The following is an 18,542-nucleotide window of genomic DNA, read 5'->3' on the forward strand; positions in this document are numbered from 1 at the left end:
AGTGAGAAGGCAACAGTTGCTGTAAGCCTCCAGATGGGGAGGAAGAATTAGTGCTGCTAGCCTACTCTCCATATCCAATTTAACATGAGGCCATGAGTTCATGGCTCAGGTGTTGCTTCTGTCCCTGTTACATCTATCCTTACCTGCTTATGTTGACATATTGGCAACTGAATAGCCTAGGCCATGATTTTTGACTTTAAAACATCAGGAAGGTCACCAGTGGTCTGGGAGCTGGAATCTATTCCAGAGTTTGTGGATAGCCAAGGCTAGTCTGGCACCATAGCCCTAAGGAGCTACTTGATACAACCCAGCAGTGAATTGACCCCAAAGCCACGATGCTAGATCCTACAGGGAAGAATTGGTTGGAAGTGAAGTTGGTGAGTAGAAGGCTTTGTAGCAACTGCTTTACTTTGAGCCCAATCTCCCCAGGGACTGATGTGGTACATGGAAACATATGTCCTTGTTTTAGAAGGATGAGTTTGTGCACATATTCTTGATTTGCTCCTCAGTAATTATCCCTATTGTAAGTGATGTTAAATTATTTAAATTAGTTAATTAAATTAAATTGGTTAAATAAGCTAATTCATGTTAAATGATCCTGGGGTGCTAAGCACTGACAATTGACATTATAGAGAATATACCAGGATGAGGACCTGAGCCAATAGCATTAGAAAGATGCCCCAATCCCTCAAGATTATCCCTAGAACTCTGAGGGGAATATAGAGCCTTGATCTGGGATCCAGACTTGCTAGTTTAAGTAAGAGTTGGGATAAGGACATCCAGAATCTATAGTTAGTTGGCCCTGTGGAGATCCATTTTGTCAATGAGAATGTGAGTTGGGACAAGGACTCCCTGAGCTTATAAAGGCTACATTTAGCATTTATGACATTATTATTATAGGATAGTGACATGCTCATATATTTATCCTCTATTATTTGGTTTTGCTTCTGTCTTCCATAAATTTCTTTTTAAAAACTAATTTAGTTGATGAGTTTTTTGGATATACACGGGGAGTTCTTCACCCAAATTCTATTTTTCTTTTTCATTGGAATTGATTCCCTTCATGTACTAAAATTTTCATTCTTGAGTAGCTCTTCACCTTCCTGGGCTGACTTCTCATGTGTCTTATTGGTGCATGGGATATTCTGCCTATCTTTCCTTCCAACCCTTTGAAATATGATTTTCCAAAATCTATGTCCATACCGTATTATGCCTGGATTTTCTTGCTTCTCTATAAATTTAGGAGTAATTAATCACTTCACCTCAGAGGTCTAATTTTCACCTTATTAATCAATTTCCTCCTTATAAGTGAGTCTGAGATTCAGAGAAATAAAATTTCCCCTTGCTGGTTTCACCACCTTATTTTTGAAGGATGAAGTTATCACTAAGTCAATCCAAGAATGATTAACTACACTACTTCTGAAAGAGAGGGAATTCTAGCAATCATTCAATAAATAATTGTTTATAAAGTGATTACTATGTGCCATCTAAGTGTAGGGTATACAAATAAAAGGGGAAAAAATGTTCCCTGACCTTAAGAAGCTTATATGCTACTAGGAGATACATTTATATACATGTGAGACAAATAGGTACATACAATATACATGCAGAGAAAATGGAAATTAATCTCAGAAATGGAGGTGCCTACCAGCTAGGGCCACCAGCAAATAATTTTTGCAGAAGGTGGCAATTGAACTGAATCTTGAAACAAGCCAGGGATTCTAAGAGGTAAAGATGGTAAAGGAAAATGTCTAAGACATGGGGGATAACCAGGGCAAAGGCACAGAGATGGAAGATGGAACAGAGTTTGGGAGAACAGTAGGTCAATATAGCTGGCTAGACCATAGAATTCAAAAGGAATAATGTGCAAAAATTCTGGAAATATTGGAAGAGTCCAGGTTGTGAAGATCATTGCAGAATAAATAGGAATATGCGTTGGATCCTATGATTAATAGGGTCATTGTAGATTAATGGGGAAGGAGGATGGCATAGTCAGACCTGTGCTTCAGGAAAATCACTCTGGCAGCTATGGTGGAGTGGGCAATCACTTTAGTCAAGGAGACCAATTAAAAGGCTATTGCAATAGTCCAGGTAGAAGTGATGATTGCCCGAACCAGAGTGGGGACTTTGTGAATGGAGAGAATGAGACATGTGAGAGATAGGTAGAGAGAAATTGCAAAGTTCAGATGCTAATTAGATATGTGGAGGTGTAACACCAATGCAATATTCACAGCGCCTAGAGTGACCATATTCTGACACAATTCTGAATCACAAAATACAACAGACTCTCCACATAGAAGACAGTGCCAAAACATTTATTCAGACACCAGAAAGTCAAATCCATCATAGCAACAAATAAATTCATACACAACAACAATACAGAGGGCACTACCAGCCCCAAGCCTTCCCTTTGCTAGGGCCTTCCCACAAACCAGATCCCTTGTATAAATCATAAGCTGTCTCCCTTAAACAATCTCTCTTGCTCACACTAGTCAGCTGCCAGCTTGCCTGCATCCCTCCTAGCTCTGATTGCTCTCTGCCCAGCTTCTGCCCAGCTCTGCTCTAGCTCCACTTCTTCCCATTCCACCCTTCCTGCTCCACCTTTTCAGCAAGTTCCTCCCTCTACAGACTTATGTGACTCAAGCTTCCATGTGACCCAGTCAGGTCACATGGGCCTATTAATGAAGGGGAAATATCTTCCCATTTAAATTACCATTAGAAGAGGGAGAGTGAGAAATCAAGGATGACACCAAGGTTACAAATTTGGTAGACTGGAAAAATTACTTTTAGTAGTAATAGGGAAGTCCTGAAGAGGAGTAGATTTTGGAAGGGGAAGATAATTATTTTTGCTTTGGATTTATTAAGTTTGAGGTACCTTTAGCACATCCAGTTTGAAATATCCAACAGGCATTGGTTGATACAAGACTGGAGTTCTGGAGAGAGGCTGGGGCTGTAAATCTGGAAATCATTTGCATGATAATGGAACCCATGGAATAATTGATCCAAATGAGAGAAGAGAGCCTAGGATAGAACCTTTGGACTCTCCCAGTTCACAGCCATGAAGCATTCATGAAGAGACAGCAAAGGAGACTGAGGAGTGGTGAGACAGGTAGGAAGAGGACCAAGAGAGAAAAATGCTACAAAAATCAAGTCCAGCTTCATTGTGATGCTTTTCTGATCCCTTAGTGGCTAATGCCTTTCTCCTCACCCCAAACTGCCTTGTATTTATGTATTTGATACACTTATGTAACTAGGAGAGATTATCAAGTAGGATAAGGTGGTCAACAATGTCAAATGCTGCAATCAGATCAAGAAGAATAAGAATTGAAAAAAGGCCATTAGATTTGACAGTTTTGATTTGGTAATAAGCTTTGAAGAGATTGCTAAATTTTCAATGTGGGCCTTTATACCTCTGAATCTGGGTAGTTATTAAACATACATGAGCATAAGACTGGCTAGAAATCTTCCTTCATGTCTTCAGAAATCAAATAAGGAGTACAAATCCTTCCTCTCACCTTTAGCATTCTGTGTGTAGCAATAAGCAGATAATTTCCACTCCTTCCCATGCCCAGTTTTGAGAAGATAATAACATGTAAATTCTAGAAAGATTACCAACCAGCATAAGGATTGATACAGTACATCAAAATATAAAACAACAACAACCACCACAACCAAATATCCCAATGGCAATGAGGAATTCTCCAAATCAGTTCTCTAGGAAAAAGCGGACTAAAGTTGTTCTATCCCATCTCTGAAAGCAGTAGGGTATCAGCTAGTAGATACTGCCTTCTGTTGATATCAAAAGATTAAAACTTTATGAGTTGATCATATTGGGCCATTCTGTATACTGATTGGTCAGTATCTTTTCCCTTTGTAGTTTCCCTCATGTCCCCAAAGCTGTCTAAATACTGCCAAAAGACTAATGCCTGGTATGGGGGAACCTATGAGTTTATCTCATTTTGTTCTGGATTCAGTCAAAGGGTAACACTTCAGGACCTGGAGGGCCACACGTGACCTCAAGGTCACAGGTTCTTCACCCCTGGATTAATCCATATACTTGGTAGGTTGGTCAAGGTATTCTGATATACTCAGGCGGAACTTGGGTGTCCCAATAACTCTACGAGGGCTCATGTTTCCACACCATTCTATTAGAATCTGGGAAAGGACCAATAAATGGGATCATTGGGTGCTTGGGGATGACATGGGAACCTACTAGAATTTCTCTCTCTGGGGTGGGGTGTGGGTATTGGTCTGGTAAAAACCAACCATTCCTAAACATTTAGTTTGTTTGTAGCCTTTGGGAAGGGTATCCCTGCCTGAATTTCTGAACGCCCTTTATGACCTAGTTCTGTATTTTCTGCTAGGAGTTCCCCAAGCTCGTAAGTTCCTAAAAGTCTGGTGTTGGTAGTCAGGGCTCCTAAACCTGGTTCCAGTTGCTCCTTACCCTCAGACTGCTCCCAAACCTTACACCTTGAAAGGATCGAACTAGGTGTTCTTTGTAATACTGAGTCCCAGAGGGAAAGGGGTGAGGACATGGGATACAAAGCAAATACTTTATCTCTTCTGTTTACTGCAACCTAAGCTGGGCAGGAAATCAATGCATCCAATGTATGATGGCTAGGTAGTTAATGATCCATTCACTATGCTCTTGGAAATGGGATCCTACAAAGAAGGGTGGTCAGAACAAAACCTATTTAATATTCAATTAATATTGACAGTGAATTAGGTTGAAATACATTAGTGGAGCAGGGAGAGCTGCACTGTGGGCTGCCATTCCACTCACGTTGTTCTCTTATTAAAACCCTGATTTTGCCTCCATGTAAGCTCCTGTCTATTGATGTAAATCCCCCTCTTCTCAGGAGGTATGTTTCTGCTCCTGCTGAGGCAAGGGAACCCAAGAAGGAGGAACTAGAAAGCCAAGCCCAGATAAATCCCAAATTCCTAACTCAGAGATGCCAGAGCCAGTGCAAACACAACTGCAGCCTGTTTAATGGGAAAGGAAGCATGAGGAAAAAGGACTATGTTTTCTCCTCTCCTTTCCCTCCATCTCTGAATCCCTTCTAGTACTAATAGCTGCTGCAGCTAAAATGAAGGCAAATTTGTCAGAGCATTGCTTTACAAGATGTAATTCTATGAGTCTTCTTACTGTTTTTAACCCTTCTAGTTAGCTGGGAGGTAGCTAGGTAGAATAATGGATAGTACTTGGGAATCATAAAGACCTGAATTCACATCCTACCTTAGACACTTACTAGCTGTGTGATCATGGGCAAATTACTTGACCTCTCTCAGCCTCAGATTTTCCATCGGTAAAAGGGGATAATAATAGCACTAATGTGGGAAAATTTTATTGTATTGTTTGAACCTAGCTCTGCATGGCTAGAGATCAGACTTGTTGCTTAGAGACCAGATTTGTTTAATGCTTAACTCAGGACTGTAGGGTATACTTGAAGAGGAAGAAGATGTTCAGAGTTGGGATATCTGGAAAGAATTCAGGGGGCAGAGGTTCTTTTAGAGACAACAGGGCTTTATTGGCAGAAACAATGGGCTAGCCCTTAGGAGCACTAGCAGTTTGAAATAAGGCAGGGGCTTACTTTTATATCCAAGTTTTGGGTACTCAGGTAGGGGTGAGGGTTATGCTCCTATGTGGGCAGTTAAGCACAGGGGGAAATGTGAGGAGAGGGGGAGCAGGTGTGTAAGGGGAGGAAGGAAAGGAGATGAAGGTGTTTACAAAACAGTTCAGGGATGTGGTCACAAAGCAGGGAACTTGACTTGCAACATTCAGGGATATGGGCACAAACATTAGGGGTTAATCATGTATACAGAAAAAAACCCCAATCTTTTCTTGTGAACAGATAGAGCACCCTGTTACTGGGAAGATACAGATTTAGGCAAGGCTGTCACTGATGCTGAGCAGAAGTCAATCAGACCATACTGATTATTGACACAAAAACTTTCCGGGGGAGTTGGAGCTGTAAGGAATGGAAGGAGCTTCCTTCCATTACACATTTCAAGTAACCTATGTGCCTTGACTGGAAACTGTCTCCCTGCTGACAATCAGTTGTTTCTTTGTGCCTTTGCTTGAATTCTATACAATATAAACCTTACAGAGGCTCAACAGAAGCTGGTCACTCCGTTTTTTGGCTCTCCTCTCTGCCAGAGGACTTAATCAACTTATTTCTAAAACTTTTTTCAGTTTTGGGTTTGTTCTCCACCAATCTTACAGGAATGTTAAAATAATAATAGTTAGCATTTATATAGCACTAAAGTCTGCAAAATGCTTTACTAACATCTCACTTTAGCCTCCTTGGAAGGTAGGTGCTATTATTAGCTCCATTTTACAGCTGAGAGAACTGAGGTAGACGGACCTGCTCAGTATTACATGGCTAATAAGTGTCTGTGGTTTGGCTGAAATATTTTTCTGACTCCAGTTCTAGCATTCTATCTACTGCGCCACTTGACTGTGAGGATCCAATGAAATTACACATGTAAAACTTTGTGCAAATCACAGAGGGCTATGGAAATTAACTCAAGTTGTATATCTTGAACTTTCCTGAAACTTGACTTCAGCTTTTCAGTTCTCACTCCTATGTGGACTTTCCTTTCATCCTTGTCCCAGATTGGAGGATCTTTCCTCTGGGAGCCCACCTCTACTGCATTCAGACTGACTCTGTACTTATCTAGAGTAGTGGGTTCCCATCTTAGCCCAGATGCCAACTACAACTAAGAAGCTGATTCACCTTTCTACACCTCTCTGTCTCAGCCAGCTCCAGGGTTTGTACCCGCCTGGTTCTCAGTCTTAGCGGAACTCAACAGCAGATGCTCTGTGAGACAATGGGTCGAATTACCTTGTAATCTTCATTCTTTTGCTTCTCATTCAGCTCTTGGTCAGAGCTCTTGGTATAATCACCTGATCATGCTGTAGCCACCATCTCACAAGCTGTAATCACTTTCTCATGATTCTATCCAATGATAGTGACTCAGTCTTGCAACCTCTCCCTGTTAGGATACTGTGAGCTCTGGTGGTTGTTGTTCAGTCGTTTCAGTCAGGTCTGATGCTTTGTCATCCCATTTGGGGTTTTCTTGGCAAAGATACTGGAGCAGTTTGTCATTTCTTTCTCCAGTCCATTTTACAGATGAGGAAACTGAGGCAAACTGGATTAAGTAACTTCCCCAAGTTCACATAGCTAGTAAATATCTGAGACCAGATTTGAACTCAGGAAAATGAATCTTTCTGACTCCAGCCCTCTATCCACTGTGCCAACCTAGCTGCCCTGTATGTATCCTGATACAGCTATCTAGAACTAAAGGAGGTAGCAGTTGTTCAGAGAAAATATTCTAAGGATAACAGCTTTTAATGCCCCTGGACATGTCTGTCATTGCAACCTAAGCTTCCAGTGAAATCATGCATGACTCCAGCACATCAAATGGTATATTCAGAGGCAGACAATATTCTAGGATCGTAATCATTGCAACTCCCTGGCTTGTGGGAGAGTGACCGGCAACGCATATAAATATGCAAAGAGAAACATACCTGAGAGCCTGCCCTCACACCAGCAGGGGTGTGCTTTAATTGGATTATGGGAATTAATTGTTAAATTTTCAGTATGCTCATTCATACCTCAGAAATCCCAAATCCTTATTGTTTCATTCATTTTTAGAAAGTATTAACAATCCAGATTAAATTTTAAAGTATTTGCATACCTCTTCCCTCTCCCTTCCACTTTTTACCAACACACTCCTGTATCATTTGATAAACATTACTTGATCTCAGTACGTAGCAATACTGAAGGTTCAGGGAAGGAAGTCATCACAAGACTGAAGGCCTGATGCCTGGAGGTTAATAATAACAATAATAACTGCCCGTGTATAGAGCATTAAGATTTCCAAAGTGCTTCATATGTATTATCTCATTTGAGTGTCACAATCCCCCTGCCCCTAAGCCTGGTCACCATGCCACCCAACTGATTTTGCAAACTTCGCTTTGCTCCTGCCCTTCTTAATGTATGTAGAATCACAGCACACCTCAGAACTGTAATGGCCAATTTCCTCAAAATTCATCAGCCCCCATTTATTCTTTCCTCCCTTAAGTACCCTGGCCAAATTAGGCCCCAGTAGATGCCTTTCTATGCATTTTCCCCCTTACTACTCTGAAATAGGCCTTTTGCAATCTAGTTTTAACTACTCTTTCTGGACTTGAGTGACATCACTCCTTTATGAACTCTGCATTCAAACCAAACTGGCCTTCTCACAGTTCATCGTAAAACACATTTCATTTTCCGCCTCCAAGCTGTTCCCCAAATTTCGACTAATTGCAGTACTTCCTTCCCTCCAAGACTCAGGTCAAGAGCTACTTCTTACAAAAGACCTTTATTATTCTCTCCTATGATTAGTGTTTTTCCTACCCCACTGGTAAAATTCTGTAATCATTTTTTTATATATTTGGAATTTATTCATCTGTGTTCATGTTACTTTCCTTTGGTAGGTAAAATGTAAAATTGTGGCCTTGGCTATTTTATTGGGTACAGTTCACTAAAGGGGCTGTGATTGCTAGTTTCATTCAATTTGACATTCCTAAATTTCTATATTCTCAATACCTAATTGACTTTTACCTTTGGGATCTCATTGCTTCTTCTTACTTTAAATGATTTTTATTTTTTGGCTTTCCCATCCTTGGTCTACTCCTACTTGAAATCTGCGAACTCCTTGACATTGCATCCATTTGGTGAGAACAACGAATCCCTTAGCATGTGCAGGGAGTTTCAGGTATCTAGACTCTGATAACCATGAAAACTTTAATCTCTATGTCATCTGCCTCTTGCCTGAATATAGCCTTCTTCTCCTAGTTGAAAGGGGTAGCCCCTTAGTAAATGTAGCATTAAAAGACAAAAGCAGCCAACCCCACTTTGTACAGTTCTACCTTTTTGAGTGAGCTTCCTAGGGTACTAGAAAAAGTACTCTTTCTAGAGTTTCTAGGTACCTGGGAGTGATTAGCGAAGGAGAGGCTGAGAACTGTTGGAGACAATGATGCCAATTACTGTTTTGAAGATATCTGTCTATGTGGGTCAGGTAACTAGGTCTGAAAAGGGATGATGAGTAGTGAATTAGTTTTTAAGTTTTACCAGGGATTGCTCAGCAGTGCCAGGCCAATGGAAAAGGTATAATTATAATTATTTTTCAAGCAAACCTGTTGGGTTTCTGTTAATATGGACAGGTGCAGAATGAGTGAGCAGCAGAACATATGTATCATAAATCCCTATGTGTCTGGATTTTGTGTGAATCTTCTGTTCGAACACTTCCCTGATCTGAGGAGCCAACTGAACCATGTAATCTTCTACCATTTGATCCTCATAAAAAGATGACAAAGTTAATATCATTAACCCCATTTTGCAACTAAGAAGACTTAAGTGGCTTGCCCAAAATAACACAGCTAGAATAAACATAGGATCATTGGATTAAGAATTAGAAGATGCCTCAGAGATGCAGTCCATGCCACTTCCTTTATAGATGAGGAAATAAAAACAAAGAAGTTAAAGGACTTGCCCAATGTCACACAGTTAGCAAATGACTGATCCTTGATTGGATGGCAGGTCTTTCACTGAAAATTCAATTGATTCAGTTTGTACCTGTCTTTGGGTTGCTTTAATTCCTTTGGTTCTGAAGCTTCAATTGACTTTCTTTTCCTCCTATCCTCATTTCTCAGACTGACCTCCTGAGGACATCCACAGATCATACTCTTCCATGGGAGTCAGCTTTGGATATGATTGTGGGCTGATTAACCCTTTCCTTTCCACTGTGCAGAATTGTGAAGGTAGTAAATGAACCTGCAGATCCTGGGCTTTGGGTGTGGGCCTCTACTTTTCAGGTGACAAAAATAAAGACAGAGAGAATGTAAAAGGTTGATAAGACTGTGGGTAATAAGAATAGCAGTTGACATTTATCTAATGCCTTAAGGTTTCCAAAGAACTCTACATCTATTATTATTTCACAGCTTTGGGTACATGACCTGCCCTTATTCTCCAAATATTAAGATAGATGGCACATTTTTGAAAACTTAAAAGAGGCTAATTTTGTAAAAATGAGGGAATTTTATTTTATAGAGATTATGAAACAAATCACATGAAAAAATAGCATAGGTTGTAAATACAAATCACTTTAAAACATCTTTAGAGAAATTCTTTTATTAATTCATTAAATAATCAACATTTTCTCTGTGCCTCTCATGTGCCTAGCACTGTGTTAGGAAAGGTATAGGGTGATGGCATACACATTAGTATAAAATCTGATCCATGATCTCAAAATTCAGAGAGAAAGCAAACACAAACAAATAAAAAACTGTCCTATAGTGGAATGAACTCAAGATTTAGAGTAAAGCTGACTTAAGCTTAAATATCAAGTCTGCCACTTCTTGACTATGGGCATTTGGGCACGTCACAGAAGCAGAAGTTTAAAGCTGGAAGGAACCCTAGGATGAATTAATGGATGCATGGATGAAGGAATGAATAAAAAAGCATTTATTAAGTGTTTACTATGTGCCAAGCACCCTGATAAGTGTAGGGGATACAAATACAAAAGCAAAGGTAGTCCATGACCTCAAGGATTGTCATTCTAAAGAGGAAAGCAACATATTGTGGTGGCAGCTAAGGAGAAACACTTGTGTCCAGAAAGTATGAATGGAGTTGTAGGAAAGTTGATTGATATAACCCATCCAGGAACAGTGGCCAATCTGATCATGGTTTGTGGTTCCAAAACTAGAGGGTAGAGGAGCAGGACCCTGAGTCCAATATTAGAGATTAGGATTGTTGACCTGAAAACTTTGTTAAGAAAAGGCAACAGGCTAATGCATACATTTTATGATTTAATTAATTAATTGATCAATTCCCTATTAAAGAAAACAGTAACATAATGCATTATGGAGCCAGAAATGTTCTGGCTACCCAGTGCAGAAATCTTCCGGCTTATATACTTTTTGCCGTGAGAAGGGAACTCTCCTAGTTGAACAAATCATAAATTTAGTAAGACAAGACAATTAACAAAGCAATGTTGGTCAGGCCTTGGGATTCCAGGCTGGATAAACATATGTCTCGGTGATAAGGAAATCCCACCACTAGTGAGTGGCAGGCTTCCTGCCCTAAACAGATAACTGACATAGGAAAGGGTAAACAAAGTTCAATAGAAATTACGACCTAAGATGTCTATATTTTCTTTACCATTAACATGCCATAACATAGTATATGTCTGCAAATATTAAGATATGGAAAACGTCCCATTATTCAAGATAGTGTCTTAGGTTAAAGGTCTCTTAAGGAATGTAGAGTCAGCCTTGGCTGGCTTTGTTGACATAGGAGAGGCATTCTCTGAGTTTGCTTCAGAGAGATCAAAGAGATTATTCCAAAATTTTATATTAAACATTATCAGGATGAAGAGCTGTACAAGGAGGAAATAGGGTTGGTTCTTATTGATGGCTTATAGGATTGTAGCTCTAGAGCTAGAAGGGAACTTAGAGATTATCTACTTTAGCCCCTTCATTTTACAGATGAAGAAATTAAGACCCACAGAGGTAAAATGACTTGCTAACCTCAGATTGTGAGACATTTGAGAACTGAATTCTCATCTGCTAACTCTAGAGCCAGTGCTTTTCCCATTGTACCACATTTTCTCTCTTACAATCAAAGGGAGAGAATCTGTGACAATGGGTAATGAAACACATGCTTTGTATGAGATCAATGGCCATTTAGAGGGTAATGACTTGTCTAAGGTCATAGCAAAGTAAATGGCAAAGTTGTATTGAAAGAAAGTCCCTTTCTCCAAATCACTGTCTTTGTTTATCAGTTCAAGATTGGGTGCTGGCTAGGTATTCCTTGGTGAGAATCTTTAATGCCATAGTAGAAATAGCAGCCCATGCCTGGCTTATTTCTCTGCTTTTTGCAAGAATCAGGTCCACACTTTAATCAATCAATTAATTAAAAAGCTAAGAAATATAATTCAGTAAGTTCTGCTATAATGAGACTTGCATTGCTAAAAAAAAAAAAAAATTGAGCAATAAAAATCAGAGGCCATATCAGAAAATAGAGTTAGGGCAACAAATCTTAAAAACTTCATCAGGGACACATAAAAAAAAGACAGGAACTAATAAAAACAGTAGTACAATTTTATAAAAGGCCATAGATGTTACCACTATTTATTGAAATATACATGTATTTCTTAAGAAGCATTGCTAACAGTAAAGCTAGTGGAGATGATGGAATTCCAGCTGAGTTATTTAAAATCTTAAAATATGATGCTGTGAAAGTGTTGTACTTAATATTCCAGTGTAACAGCAAGGACCCAGGAATATACAGGAGGGCCTGCTGCACAGGTTCTTAGATCTGCTTTTCTAAAAGCAAAGCAACTTTTGAGGGGTCAGCAGCCTACTTTAATCAAGCACATGTATTATTCACATAGTTCAGGGGGAAAAGTCTGCACCCTGAACTTCAGAGAAAATACAGAGAAATAAAGAGCAACAGACAGGGCTTCCAACTGTCTGATCATACATATATACATAATTACGAGAGAGAGAGAAGCTCCAACATCTGGGTTTTCAAAGAGGGAGGAGGGTGGCGAGCCTTAGCAGCTACCCAGAGTTGTCTGGTCAAAGAAACACTTCCAATGAGTAAGTCTCCAAAGTAAAACCTCACCTCAGAGTATATATATACTTTTCAGAGCCAGAGGGCATCACAACCCTCGAGAACCAATGCCTCATTAGAAATTTAAAAAAAGTGTGGGCCTTCCTACAAAACAAATCTCCCCTAATCAAACTTCCCTTAATGAGCAGGCCCATTAATGGGTGGGGAAGATCTTTAATTCTCATAATTAACATTTCACTCAACAAATCTGGAAAACACAATAGTGACCCCTGGATTGGAAAAGATCAGTTTGTGTACCAATCCTAAAGAAGGGCAACCCCAAGGAGTGTTTAAATTGCCAAACAATGGCACTCATTTCACATGCCAGCAAGATTATGCTTAAGATTCTGCAAGCAAGACTTCAGTAATTTGTAAACAGAGAATTACCAGACAAGTGGGTAGTTTTCAAAGAGACAGAGGAACTAGAGACCAAATTGTGGACATTTACGAGATTATGGAAAAAGCGAGGGAATTCCAGAAAAAAAACTTCTCCTGAAAAAAACTATTTCTGCTTTATGAACTACAGTGAAACCTTTGACTGTGCATCACAACAAAATATGGCAAATCCTCAAAGCAATGGGAGGATCAGATCATTTTACTTGTATCCTGAAGAATCTGTACAAGGGCTAAGAAGCAACAGTTAGACCCAAACATGGAACAACTAATTGTTTAAGATTGGAAAAGGAATATGAAAGGGTTGTGTATTGTTACTTTGATTATTTAACTGTTAGGATCCCCATGTTAAGATCATCCCTCTCTTTTCACCTTCTTTTCCAGAGATAAGGCCCTGCAAGCCAGCTGTGCCCTGAGCTTGGCATAGCAACAATCCTTTGTGTGCACCCTCTGGATGAATTCTGCTGCAGCAAAATCACAGAATTGTTTCCAAACCAGCCCCAGGTGGTCCTTGAACTCACAAGCATCTGTAGGAACTATGTTCCAGTCATGAAGCCTTGTTCTGAATCAAACTTGCGTTATTATTGCTATTTCTCTGACATCGTCACCACTACAGCTCAATGCCTGTTTCTTTTGCTAGTTACTATCATATATATCACGGCTCAGCGTTGTTGCTTTGGCTGTTCTCCTAGAGGAGACCCTGGTACATGTGTCCAGTTTCCCTTTTCCAATAGAATAAAGAATTTTTTTTTGGCCTATAACCTCTCTGAGTTTTTTTATTTTATTTTTTTCAGAGTTAACAGTTGGTGTATAACCTCTGTGAGCTATTTGGTATTTTCAAAGTTGATGGTATCATAATCTCTGTAGCTCTTTGATAATTTATTTTCAGTCTGACATAACATATGCAAAGTATGTCATGTGAAATGCCAGGCTGACTTGAGTCAAGTTTTCTGGGAGAAATATCGATAAGCTCAGATATGCAGATGATACCTCTCTGATGGCAGAAAGTGATGAGGAACTAAGAAACCTCTTGATGAGTGTGAAAGAGAAGCATGTAAAAGCTGGCTTGAAGCTTAACATAAAAAAAAAACCAAACAACTCTAAGACCTTGGTAACTGGTCCCATCCCTTACTGGAAAATAGAGGGAGAAGAAATGGAAACAATGTCAGATTTTATATTCTTGGCTCAAAGATCACTGCAGGTGGTGATTACAGTCATGAAGTTAACAGATACTTGCTCCTTGGAAAGAAAGTGATAACAAATATGGACAGCATACTAAAAAGCAGAGACATCACCTTGCTGACAAAGCTCTGGTCTTGACTGTGAGAGTTGGACTAGAAGTTGAGAGTCACAAAATCAATGTTTTTGAATTGTGATGCTGGAAAAGACTTTTGAGAGTCCCTTGATATCAAGGAGGTCAAATCAGTCAATACTTAAAGAAATTAATTCAGGAAATTTATTGGAAGGTCAAATACTGAAGCTGAAGTTAAATACTTTGACCACATAAAGAGAAGATGGGACTCATTGGATAAGATCCTGATGTTGGAAAATATTGAAGGCAAAAGGAAAAGGGGCCAACAGAGGATGAGATGGATAGTTAGTATCATGGAAATAATGAATATGAATCTGGGCAGACTTTAGGAGATAATAGAGGATAGAAGGTCCTGATATGTGATGATCCATGGGATCATGAAGATTCAGACATGACTGAACAACAAAGAATATATTTCTTAACCATTTAATGTGTAAAAAACTGACTATAACTAAAATTTCATGTTTGCTTGTTTTCTAGTTCATCTTTGAGAAATAGCAGGAACATAGAAAACTATACCATTTCACAACAACTCATAAACTACAACCCTTTCATCACCCACTTCTACAAGCAAACTTCTTTTTCAAGGTAAAGATTCATATTTATTGGTAATAGAAATTGTGGTTTGAGGGCTGATCTGAGCCAATATATTCCAACCTTCTATTCCATTGACACCTTCTGCTCTAGGCCATGGGTCCTAGATCCCATGTTAGGAGATGCAGAGCCAAGGTCAAGGCTTCCCCTCTTGACTATGCTGTCAACTTTGCCAGCTCCTGGATGAAATAGAGAATAAGCAAATTTGAAATTCGAGTTATGCTCAAGTTGTTCCCTAATTTATCAAGCATATTGGAAATAAATTCAAGTTTTCAAAACAAGCATTGTGGCAGAATTGACTTTACATATTTTGATCATACCCAAGCCACCCACTTAATGGTTCCATTGGAATCTATTTCCTATGCACTAACTTTCTTGAATGCCATAGTTTCCTCATTCTTCAATAGGGTGCTTACCTACAAGATTAAAGATGATTTCAACTTTCCCCCATCCCAAACTTGCTCTGTTTACTTTACCTTGGCACTGGCCCTATTTCAGTGAGCTGGGTAAAATAGAATATCTCTCTGAAATGTTACAATTATGAAAACTCCCTATGACTTTTCACATTATACAGGTAATCTGTGTAATAGATTATGTTGAGGGAACTTCTCAAAGCAGAGGCCCTAAGATTCTCCTTCTGCCTTGGTCTATTTGATTGAAAGTCAATAAATTCAAAAACAAGAGTTTAATTAGCATCAGCTAATAGGCAGTTAACAGATAAATCGCAGTGCCAAGGAATAGTGGAAGACACTTGCATATATAGGGTTTTACAAAGCTTTAGGATGTCATTACTGGTTGCAAAAGGAGCCTATTAGGTTCAGCCATTCTCTTATTTGGGAGATTAAGTAACAGGGACTTCATGACAGGTGATTTTGGGGAGAATGTCCTCACCCTGGGGTTATAACATTTAATCTTGGTTGCTCAGAAGTTGCCAAAGGTCTGGTTTGTTCTAGTGGGTATGTTTTCTCCATAACCACTGTACTACTAATGACACATCTTTTGGTATACAAATAAAAAGAATAAGGCATTATAAGAGCAAGCACCCTGGAATATACAGGAGGGCCTGCTGCACAGGTTCTTAGATCTACTTTTCTAAAATGAAAGCAACTTTTGAAGGGTCAACAGTCTACTTTAATCAAGTACATATATCATTCACTTGGTTCAGGGGGAAAAGTTAGCATCCTGAACTTCAGAGAAAATACAAACAGAGAAATAAAGAGCAACAGACAGGACTTCCAACTGTCTGACCATAAGCAATACATACATCACAGATCAACAGACAGATCCAGCTATCTGACCATAACATACATACATAGTTACCAGAGAGAGAAACATCAACATATAAGTTTTCAGAGGGGGGGGGGGGGGGGCTCCTTAGCAGCTACCCAATACATATAGATAGGGTATATATATATATATATATATATAAAAGGTATGTATATGTGTGTGTGTGTGTATATATATATACATATATATACCTTTTTCAGAGTCAGAGGGCATAAAGACCCTTGAGAACCAGTGCTTCATTAGAAATTAACAAAAGGTGTGGGCCTTCCTACAAAACAAATCTTTCCTAATCAAACTTCCCTTAATGGGCAGGCCCATTAATGGGTGCATTAAATAAAACAAAAACACTCCTCCATGGAGTGCTCAGCGCTTGCCTCCTGCCAGTCCCCCTATCTATCCTAATCTTTCTTGGGGGACTTTAAGAGACATTCCAAACTCCCTCAGTACCTGAAAATCAAAAGAGCATTAAAAAGAAAAGTTGAATTTCTGGGCTCCACATGGAGGCACAGTCTGTCCAAAGAGAAAACTGGCAAAAGAAGAAAACAGCCTTGTTCTCCATCAAAATTTCTCTTGTTGTGTTATGAGTGGTATGCTGTATTCTGTATCCTCCAGTTTGTGTATATCTCCATCTTACGTATATCCCTGCCATTTCATCTTCCTCCTCCTTCTTCACAAAGAAGAAAGCCTGCCAAAGAAAGACGGCCAAGAAGGAAATCTTCCCCCACCCTGTTCTGAACCATATATGGCCTTAAGTTAAGAACTGACCAATTGCTAACTTGATTTCTGTAACTTCCTGCTTGCAAAAACCCTGACCCTTAGTCCTGCCTCTTATGCCTTTATAAACCCTGACCCTAACCCTGATCCTAACCCTGATCGAGACTGCTCCATTTGGGTTTTCACCCCGGGCAGTCGCATGCTAATAAAATCCACTTCCAAATTATATACTGGATCTCACTTGTTAATTCTTGGCACAATAGTTGTTAGTTTAGGCCTTTTCTGGTCTAGTCCTTCAAGTCCTGAGCTGCTCCAGGCCTCCCACTTTGCTGTTGCAGCTCTCTAGGAATTGTCTCCACTTGTCTTTCACTGTGTGAAGCTTTGGGAGTTACAAAAAATAGCTAGCAGTAGGTAGACAGGTGATTAGGTGTTGTAGGCAGTTAGGTAGTTCAGTGCAAAGTGTTAAACCTTAGTCATAAAAAGGCTAGCTCATATCTGGCCTCCAGCACTTAGCTGTGTGACTCTAGGAAAGTTCCTTGATCTATCTGGTTTAGTTTTCTAACTAAAAGGGGAAAATAATAACACCTTTTCCATAAGGTTTTTATGACAATAAATATGATGATATTTGTTAAATGTTTTGAAAACCTTAAAGTGCTATATAAGTGTTAATTGTTATTATTACCAATAATGTATCAAAACTGGCCTACAACGGTAGCAGGGAAGTCTCTTCAAGAGCCCCAAAGACACAAACTTGGGGATGTTGGTAAATATATACCTGTATACATTTCCTACCTCTTCCATTCTTTTCTCCAATCAACTTCTAGGAGGTGTTAGAAATAATAGGAAGAAACCTTTGTGAAGTCATTAAGTCACACTTTTCATTAGTTTTTATAGAATTCCTTTTGATTTTCTTGCCTATTTCTCTCCTTGGACAAAAACAGAAGGGAGAAAAAACATTACATCAACATGTCAAGGATTTAAAAACTCTCTCACCATGATTTTTTTTCCTAATTAAGGGAAAGTTCCCCTTACCAGCTATCTCATTTGCTTCCTTGATTTTTACCTTGTTAGATGATCACTGATTAATTTGTATCAAACAATGGTCACTAAGCAATTTGATTCTCTATATTAGATTTAGAGATTCTGTTAAGGGGCTCAGAGTCAGAAAAGACAAATCCTAGATCACTGGTTTCCCAACTTTATCCACACTTTTTAAACCACATATTTTAATGTCCTACTGTACTCTTATCATAAAACAACTTATGTAAATGTTTTTCTTTTTCTTTAGTCATGTCTGATTCTTTGTGACTTTGCTTGCAGTTTTCTTGGCCAAGATACCAGAATGATTTTTGAGTTTCCTTCTCCAGATCATTTTGCAGATGAGGAAAAACTGAGGCAAACAGGGTTAAGTGACTTACCTAGGATCACACTGCAAGTAAGTGTCTGAGGCCAGGTTTGAACTCAGGTTTTCCTGACTCTAGGCATTGCATTCTATCCACTGACCCACCTAAATTATAGTAAAAGTAATGTATCACTTAATGTAAATAATCTTTCTGGTATACATACTGTCATAATACCAT

General features: G+C 39.2%; 1 pseudogene; it reads left to right on the forward strand.

Moving 5' to 3' along the window:
- The first annotated feature begins 335 nt into the window (after positions 1-335).
- LOC140519310 (small ubiquitin-related modifier 2 pseudogene) overlaps positions 336-18,542 on the forward strand; it is a 43,021-nt pseudogene continuing 24,814 nt past the window's right edge.

Source organism: Notamacropus eugenii, chromosome 1 (assembly GCF_028372415.1).
Source record: "Notamacropus eugenii isolate mMacEug1 chromosome 1, mMacEug1.pri_v2, whole genome shotgun sequence".
Taxonomy (NCBI): Eukaryota; Metazoa; Chordata; class Mammalia; order Diprotodontia; family Macropodidae; genus Notamacropus; species Notamacropus eugenii.